The 7,735-nt window shown below is 40.7% G+C and overlaps 1 long non-coding RNA gene across 1 annotated transcript; it reads left to right on the top strand.

The window, feature by feature from the left end:
• Positions 1–537: 537 nt before the first annotated feature.
• On the top strand, positions 538–7,184 carry LOC123609146. Its single transcript, XR_006717631.1, has 5 exons — positions 538–582; positions 2,386–2,444; positions 3,259–3,483; positions 4,206–4,370; positions 6,176–7,184. It is a non-coding gene; the product is annotated as an uncharacterized LOC123609146 (long non-coding RNA).
• The last annotated feature ends 551 nt before the right edge of the window (positions 7,185–7,735 follow it).

Here is a 7,735-nt window from a genome sequence, read left to right as displayed (position 1 = left end):
GCGTCTGGGTGGCTCAGTCGGTTAAGCGTCTGACCCTTGGTTTCAACTCAAGTCGTGATCTTGAGTTCAAGGCATGAACTCACAGTTTGTGAGTTCAAGCCCTGCATCAGGCTCTGTGCTGACAATGTGGGGCCTGCTGGGGATTCTCTCTCTCCCTCTTTCTCTGCCCCCCTCTTGCCCACATACTCACTCTTTCTCTCTCAAAAACAAATAAACATTTAAAAAAAAAAAAGGAAGAAAGAAAAAGCCTAACATCTATGGGGTGGTTACTCTGTGCCAGGACAGCTGCGGAGGCTGCGAATCAATCATTTAATCCTCCAACAAAACTGAGGAAAATGCTTTATTTATTTATTTTATTTTTTTAAATAATTTTTTAAAAAGTTTATTTCTTTGTATTTAGAGAGAGAGAGAGAGAGAGAGAGAGAGAGATAGGCAGAGAAAGAGGAAGAAAGATTCCCAAACAGTCCCCACACTGTCAGCACGGAGCCCAATGCGGGGGTTGAACTCACGAAGCTGGAGATCATGAACTGAGCAGAAGTCAAGAGTCAGATGCTTAACCGACTCATGAACTGAGCCACCCAGGTATCCCGAAAATGCTTTATTTCTATTTTAAAGATAAAGAGACGGAGGCACATAGATGCCGAGTGACTTACCCAAGGTCACGTGACTAGCTGGGCACCAGAGATGGGGTTCCAATCCAGCCAATGTGGCTCCCGAGTCTGTGCTCTCAACCTCTTTGCCACCTTGTGTAGCAAAGCGAGCCCCTTTGGGGGGCCGGACAGACCCACGTACGAATTTGACCCTACCGATTTTTAGTTGTGTCATTTTGGGTTAGTAACTTGACCAGCTATGATATAAGGGTTCATCTATAACATAAGGGTGATAATCCTTATCCTGCAAGGCTCTTCTGAGGATAAAATAAGAATCCTGAAATGAAAAACCCTGAATATGATGGTACATCAGTAAAGGGTAGGCAAACACCCTTTTTTTTTTGTCCTCAGCAAGACATAGCTGGTCACTGCATCATTACTCTTCATGAGTGACCCCCTGGTTCCTCATACCAGAAGTATTTAAGAAAAAGCGGAATGTGGAAAGTTCTGGAAAATATGTCATTCGCTAAATCTTCCCTCCAAGGAGGAATCCAGGCAAGCCGGGCCGACGTTCAGCCAGTAGGCTCCAGCATGCCCACAGCAGTTGTTAAAATATGCAGTGTGTCCGCTTGGGTTGGTAATTAGCCGTTTCCCTGAGACTCCTCCCACCCCCCCCACGCCCCGTCTCTCCGGGTTACCGGGCTCGGGCCTCCAGGGCGTCGCGACTGGCATCCGTTCTGGTCAGTTGGAGCCTTGTTGCTCTTGTGGTTAAACATCCCGAGTGTCCCCACTGGAGGCAAAAGCAGAAGAAGGGCTGCACTGACCAAGACCCCGAATCTTGGGCGGGGGCCAGCCAGAGCAGGAAGCGTGTGCTGGGCACACTGCCCTCCTTTTACGTGCTTGGGGATCAAAGAGACAGAGAGAACAAGAGACAGTTTTCTTCCTTCTGCCCTCCCCTCTCCTCGTTCTCACCTTTGAGAGTGACCTCCTAAAGAGGCAGGTTAACATTTTTAGACCCTCAACCACAATGAAAATGTCCATGTTTATGAAAATATTATTCCAAAGCGGATCTGTGCCACATTAGGCTGACCGGAGAGATAGAATCACCTTTCTCTGGGCTTAGGCCAAATTGCGGGCGGCTTCTCTGAACTGTAACTGCTCCCAATTGTAAGGGGGGCACTTCTTGAAAACCCCCTACCAAGAATTCCATCTGCACTGGGACCACCCAGCCTCACTCACACTGACGATCAGTCCAGATACAATTGGCTTCAATTAGATCTTTTGAAAACAGTTTCCTGTGAGCTTGGCCATGAAGCCAGGAGGCATCTGAACAATAACATTTGAGCTCTTGCTTGGAGCAAGGTTAGGTTGCTTTGGAGTTTGAGCCAAGGCTTTATCCACTTTGCCGTGGGCATTTGGGAGAAGGCTTCTGAGATTTGGCAAACTCCGCTAAAGACAGTTCGTGAACCGTATTTATCACACCATTTTCAGAGAGAAATCCCGGAATCGTATTTCCCTTCGTATATACTAACTGCCCAGCTTTCCGTGTAACTCCTCATATGTAATCTAGGTCTGCCTTCTCAAAAATCCTATAAAGTGCCCTTACAAATGAATGAAATAAGATTTAGAGGTATTGAGTGCCCCACTTGCAGACGGAGTGAAAATAGAATCTTTCTATATGGTATTCTGCACTTAACCAAATTGCCTGAAACTGAGAAATCATAAACAAATCAGTTAATATTTTCTAGGAAGTAGGAATCCTTTTAAATTATTTCGACTTTTTTTTTTTTTACAGGTAAGATCTGTTAACCTTATCCACATTCCCCGATACACTGAAAAGCCGAGAAGCGGGTGGTAAGTGTGTATGTGCATTTACACATGCTGTAAGAACTAGAAAAAGGCCTTAGTGATCATCTAGTCCATTTTGTCCCAAAGGATGTGTCTCAGGATGTTAATACAGGTTATGCATTAAAATAAGCTTTTGATCAATTAAAGTTCAGAACAGTGATTTAAACAGTGAAGCAGGTGTATTTACCATAGGGCTATCAGGGATTTTAATAGACCAGATGGTTGTAACCAGGTGATGACATATTAAACGTTCAACAACCAGTTCTCCAGAGGAAAAGCCCTGCTTTGTGGCATCTGCTGATTTCTGTGCTGTAAATATTCCCCTCACGGTCAATTTCAACCTTCCAACACAACATCAGTGATGGTAAACTTGGTCATCCGTACTGGCCACAATCTAGACAGCAGATGTAAATAACCTCAAGAGCAAACATCAAAGCAAAATGTAGTGAAAGAATTAGGAAGTATTGTTTTGAGTAATTATTACCTTGTTTTTAATATAATTTAAATAACTCTAAGTTAAACAATTTAATTTTTAATAATGATCGTGTTTAACAATTCACTCACAAAATTCCTAAAAATGTAGCAATTGACGTTTGAAAGCTAGAACAAACCGGATCCAGCACACCAGTGTTTATGGTTCCCAAAGGGGTTCGGTGTGTTGGAGGGGATATTATATGGCAGTCTCCAGAATTACTTGACCCAGGACCCTTTCTTCAAGTAGGATTTTATAGGATTTGTGTTCTGGGGTGCACATTTTGGAAACTGCTGATGTCGTTCAACTTTGTCATTTTTCCCCTTTTGTTTTTCTTCATTTTCAAAGCTCGTATGGTTTCCTGACTACTAGCTGGGAGCTTAACGTACCACACTTCCACTCAATTCAATTCAATAAATAGTTATTGGACTCCTGTTATGTGCAAAATATTATGCTGGTCTTACAGAAAATGCTGGATGACTAAGAGTTCCTGCCCTTGGAGAGGAAGCTGTAGGACAAATTTACAGAGAACTATAGGAGAAGGCAACATCCAGTTAGTGACCTAGGAAGGATGTAAGTATATAACTTTGGGAGATCAGAGGAAAACAAATCATATCCAGCTATTATGGTAGGAGATAACCAAGTCCAAAGTGGGGCTGGAGATTCAGCAGCGCCTGGTGCTTGGGGCTAGAAGAGGTAGACACAATGGCCACCGTGTGTGCTCCTCTTGTGCAAAGTCTTCTTCAGCAGACGAGTGTGGGAGGTCCTGGTGTAAGGCCAGTGAAACCTAGCTCTTCAAAAATTAGCATTTTAGGGGCGCCTGGGTGGCGCAGTCGGTTAAGCGTCCGACTTCAGCCAGGTCACGATCTCGCGGTCCGGGAGTTCGAGCCCCGCGTCAGGCTCTGGGCTGATGGCTCAGAGCCTGGAGCCTGTTTCCGATTCTGTGTCTCCCTCTCTCTCTGCCCCTCCCCCATTCATGCTCTGTCTCTCTCTGTCCCAAAAATAAATAAACGTTGAAAAAAAAAAATTAAAAAAAAAAAATAAATAAAAAAAAAAATTAGCATTTTAAAATTACCAGGTAGACTGAGCATTTGTTCACACACTAATTAGCTCTTTCTGTTTTCTCCGCTGTGAATTGTGTATTTGTATCCTCTGCCCACCTTTCTATAGGTTTTCCTTGCTCCCCCGCCCCTTTGCAGGGATTTCTTGTATGTTCGATTGTATAAGTTACAGTTATTTAAAATACTTTCTCCCGGCCTATCCCCCATGCTTCATTGGTCTGTGTTGTCTTCCAGAGGCCATACAGTGGAGTGGGTGAGCACCAGGGCTCTCAAGGTCGGGTTCATCTCTCCTACACTCTGGATGTGACCTAGGACAAGTCACTTAACTGATCTGTGCCTGATTCCTCATCTGTCAGATGAACAGTAGCCCCTGCTTCATAGGAGAGGTAGTAAGATCAGGTGAATGAATACCCTTTAAAATTTTTGCTTAGTGATTATTAGCCTTTATTAGTTAACCTGAAGTCTCTGCATTTGATGTCATCAAATGCATTAGTTTTCACTTTTATGGTTTATGCTTCTTGGGGCTTTTTGAAGAAATTCTCCAACTTTTTTTTTTCTATTAATTGTATGTCTTTATTTTCACACTTAGGTCTTTAATGGCATGAGGCAACCCTTCAACTTTAATATTCACCCTGTAATGTGCCCACACCATGTCTGAATAATCCACTTTATGATCTTTTACCTTAAGTATCTTCTCTAATATTGGTTTTAGATTAAATATAATGTGTTACATGCAAATGGTAAAACTGTTATTGCATATTTTTTCGTTCATATTTGACTGGGGCATCCTTATCTAGGCTTTTCAACCTTTCTGGTTTCTTTAAAAAAATATGTCTCTTGGAAATAATGTTAATAATTAATTATAATAATTTCTGTCTTTAGATCAGATATTTAGATAAATATAAATGAAATTAATTCATTTATATTTAAAAATAATGATATATTATCTAACATGATAGATAATACTATTATATGAGAGTATATGATATATTGCTGCCGTCTGATTTCATGTTTTCAATTTACCACGGCTTCTTATTCTTTTTCTCCTTTTCCACTTTTCACAGCCATATCAAATTTCTTTCTACTTGTTTAAAAGTTTTACCTCCCATCTATATTCTAATATAAGTTAAATTGCCTTAATTTCATAGATTATCTCAGAGCAGGATCTATTATTTCGAGGTATTATACAATTCTCTCTAAAATAAGAGCTTATTGACTTTAATAAAAGTAAAACATTATTCAATTTCCTAATTAAATATGGGAAAGTTGAAAGCACAATAGAATACCGTTTGCTAACCTCTAAAATATGTAAAACGTAAGTGTTTGGTAATACCCAGCGTGGAGAAGGTGCACGGAGACAAATAGTATCGGTGTAGGCATAAACTTTGGAGACACCTTGGCAATATCTACCAAAGTTTTGAATGTTCATACATTTTGATTCATCCTTTCCATTTCTGGGTATCTACCCAACGGATAAGGCTTTAATTGTAGCATTATTGCAAAAATCGATAGTCTGTACTGTTTCAGTTTCTTACTATGAGTATATATCACTTTTTTCATTAAAAATGTACTATATAAAAATAATATATAAATATATAATAGAAAAGAGGAGAGAAATGTAAAGATGTTATAAAGCCAAAGCAAAGCTTGGAATCAACACTTTGGGAATCTCTGACTTCATGTATCACTTTAATTGTTTCTGTTTAGAAATATTAGATGGTCAGTGGTGTCTCGGTCAGTTTGGGCCTGCTGTAACAAATCACCATAGACTGGGTGGCTTAAACACCAAACACTTATTTCTGACAGTTCTGGAGACTGGGAAGTCTAAGACCGAGGCACCAGTAAATCTGATGCCTGGTGAGGGCCTCCTTCCTGGTTAGTAGATGACCATGTTCTTGTATCCCCGCATGGTGGAAAGAGAGCCTGGGCCAGCTCATTTCCTTTTCTTATGAAGGCACTCATCCCATCATGGAGGCTCCACCTTCATGACCTACTTACCTCCCAAGGCCCCAGCTCCAAATACCATCACATTAGGGCTTCAGCATATGAATTTGGGTGAGAGGGGAGGACACAAACATCCAGTCCATCGTAAGAATATTATTGTATTTCAATGAAATAAAAATGGGATTTTCTTTGCTCTTATAACACTTTTTTACATGAGTGCTTCAGAAATTCAACATCGTTTTCCTGTTTTATTTTTATAGGGAGTTTACTTAAGCTAAGAAGAAGTTAAAATTAGCTGTCAACTGCTGTCCCACAGTGAGCTAACACAGCCTCGAGGCCTGACTGACCACAGTCATCTCTGGGGGTGTACGTTTGTCTGAGAAACACATCACAGAGGTAACAGTGATTCTCCCTCCGCAGTCATCATTCAGTTCTTTGTACACATGTCTCAAGAGGAAAATCCCTATCAAGGGCTGTGTAGGGGCTTACATTTACTTTGGAATTATTCCATTTATTTTTACTTTTATGGACCATTCAAATTGTAATCATCGGTCAGTCAGCTACATGACTCGGTAACCAATGAAATTTGACAATCTTAGTGGCCTTCCATTAGAAAGAATTGCATAACAGTCCATGAAATTACAATTTTGAATTGAATTCTTGAAACAGGCCTAGAAGCCACAGAATCAAAGCAAATGGCAAGTGTGAGTTTAGAAGAGGCAGACCTGTGAAGCCATGTTCCCAAGGTCTGGAAGCAAGGATTTTACAGCGAATTCACAGGCTTGACAAGGCTTCAGGACAGGGAACTGAAGCAGCCCCCATTTCCAGCTTTGATCTGTGTTCTGTTCAAACAAAACACCTTGCTTCCTGAATGCTGCTTTGGCTTAATTTCAGCAGAGTAGCAATTCTTAATCCAAAACAATCAAGAAGAATTTCTACAGTGGTCAAACAGCATTTTTCTGAGTGCTTGGAAATCATGAACGTCCACTGTTGAAAAATATTCTCTAGCAAACAAGGCAGAGAACATGAATCAAAGTGCCAGACAATGCCAGGGTCAGCCTCAGTGGCCCTGAAACCAACTAAGACTCCAGTGAAGTACGTGTCTTGATTCCCTCAGCTGTGAAATAGGTACATCATGCAGCTTCACGCAAAAATTGAAAATTGTGCTCTAATGGGTATGTGTATGTACGTGTGTGTATGTACACGATTCATCCACATGCCATGCCAGTCTCGCCCGAATGAAGCAAATAAAACTTTGGTTAATTCTCAGTTTTCAGGTATTACTCACGATCTCCTCTCTGCCTCCAAACCACTCTGTCCATGTTTTCATTAATGTGTTTGTCATATTGTGATGTAGTTAGTAATTTATCCATCTTTCTTCCCAGATCTTTCTCCATCTTTCTCCCCATCTTTATATTTTCTTTCTTTTTTTTTCGTCTTTATATTTTCAAAGCCAAATGCAATACCTGGCATATATTAGGCACTCTATAATGTCCAAAGAATAAAGATGTGAGCCAATGTTAAAGCCTAACTATAGTCTGATCGGACTGTGACCAGATACTTTGAAAGAGTAAATACATCATTCACACAGATTTAAAGGGGTGTGTGATAGAGTTGCTAGAAGACAAGACGTAGCAGACAGCACTCTTTCCTGGATGGCAGAGGGAAAAAAAAAATATATATATACATATGCATCCTCATCTTTAGATTTGGACAAAATCGAGGACAATTTCCATGCCAATCATTTATTATCTAAATTCCTGGTCACCAAGGTCCCTGGAATGTCAAAGGCAGCACAAATGTACATTATTTAAAATATA

This window comes from Leopardus geoffroyi, chromosome B2 (genome assembly GCF_018350155.1).
Source record: "Leopardus geoffroyi isolate Oge1 chromosome B2, O.geoffroyi_Oge1_pat1.0, whole genome shotgun sequence".
NCBI lineage: Eukaryota > Metazoa > Chordata > Mammalia > Carnivora > Felidae > Leopardus > Leopardus geoffroyi.
This window is presented reverse-complemented; position numbering and strand designations above follow the sequence as displayed.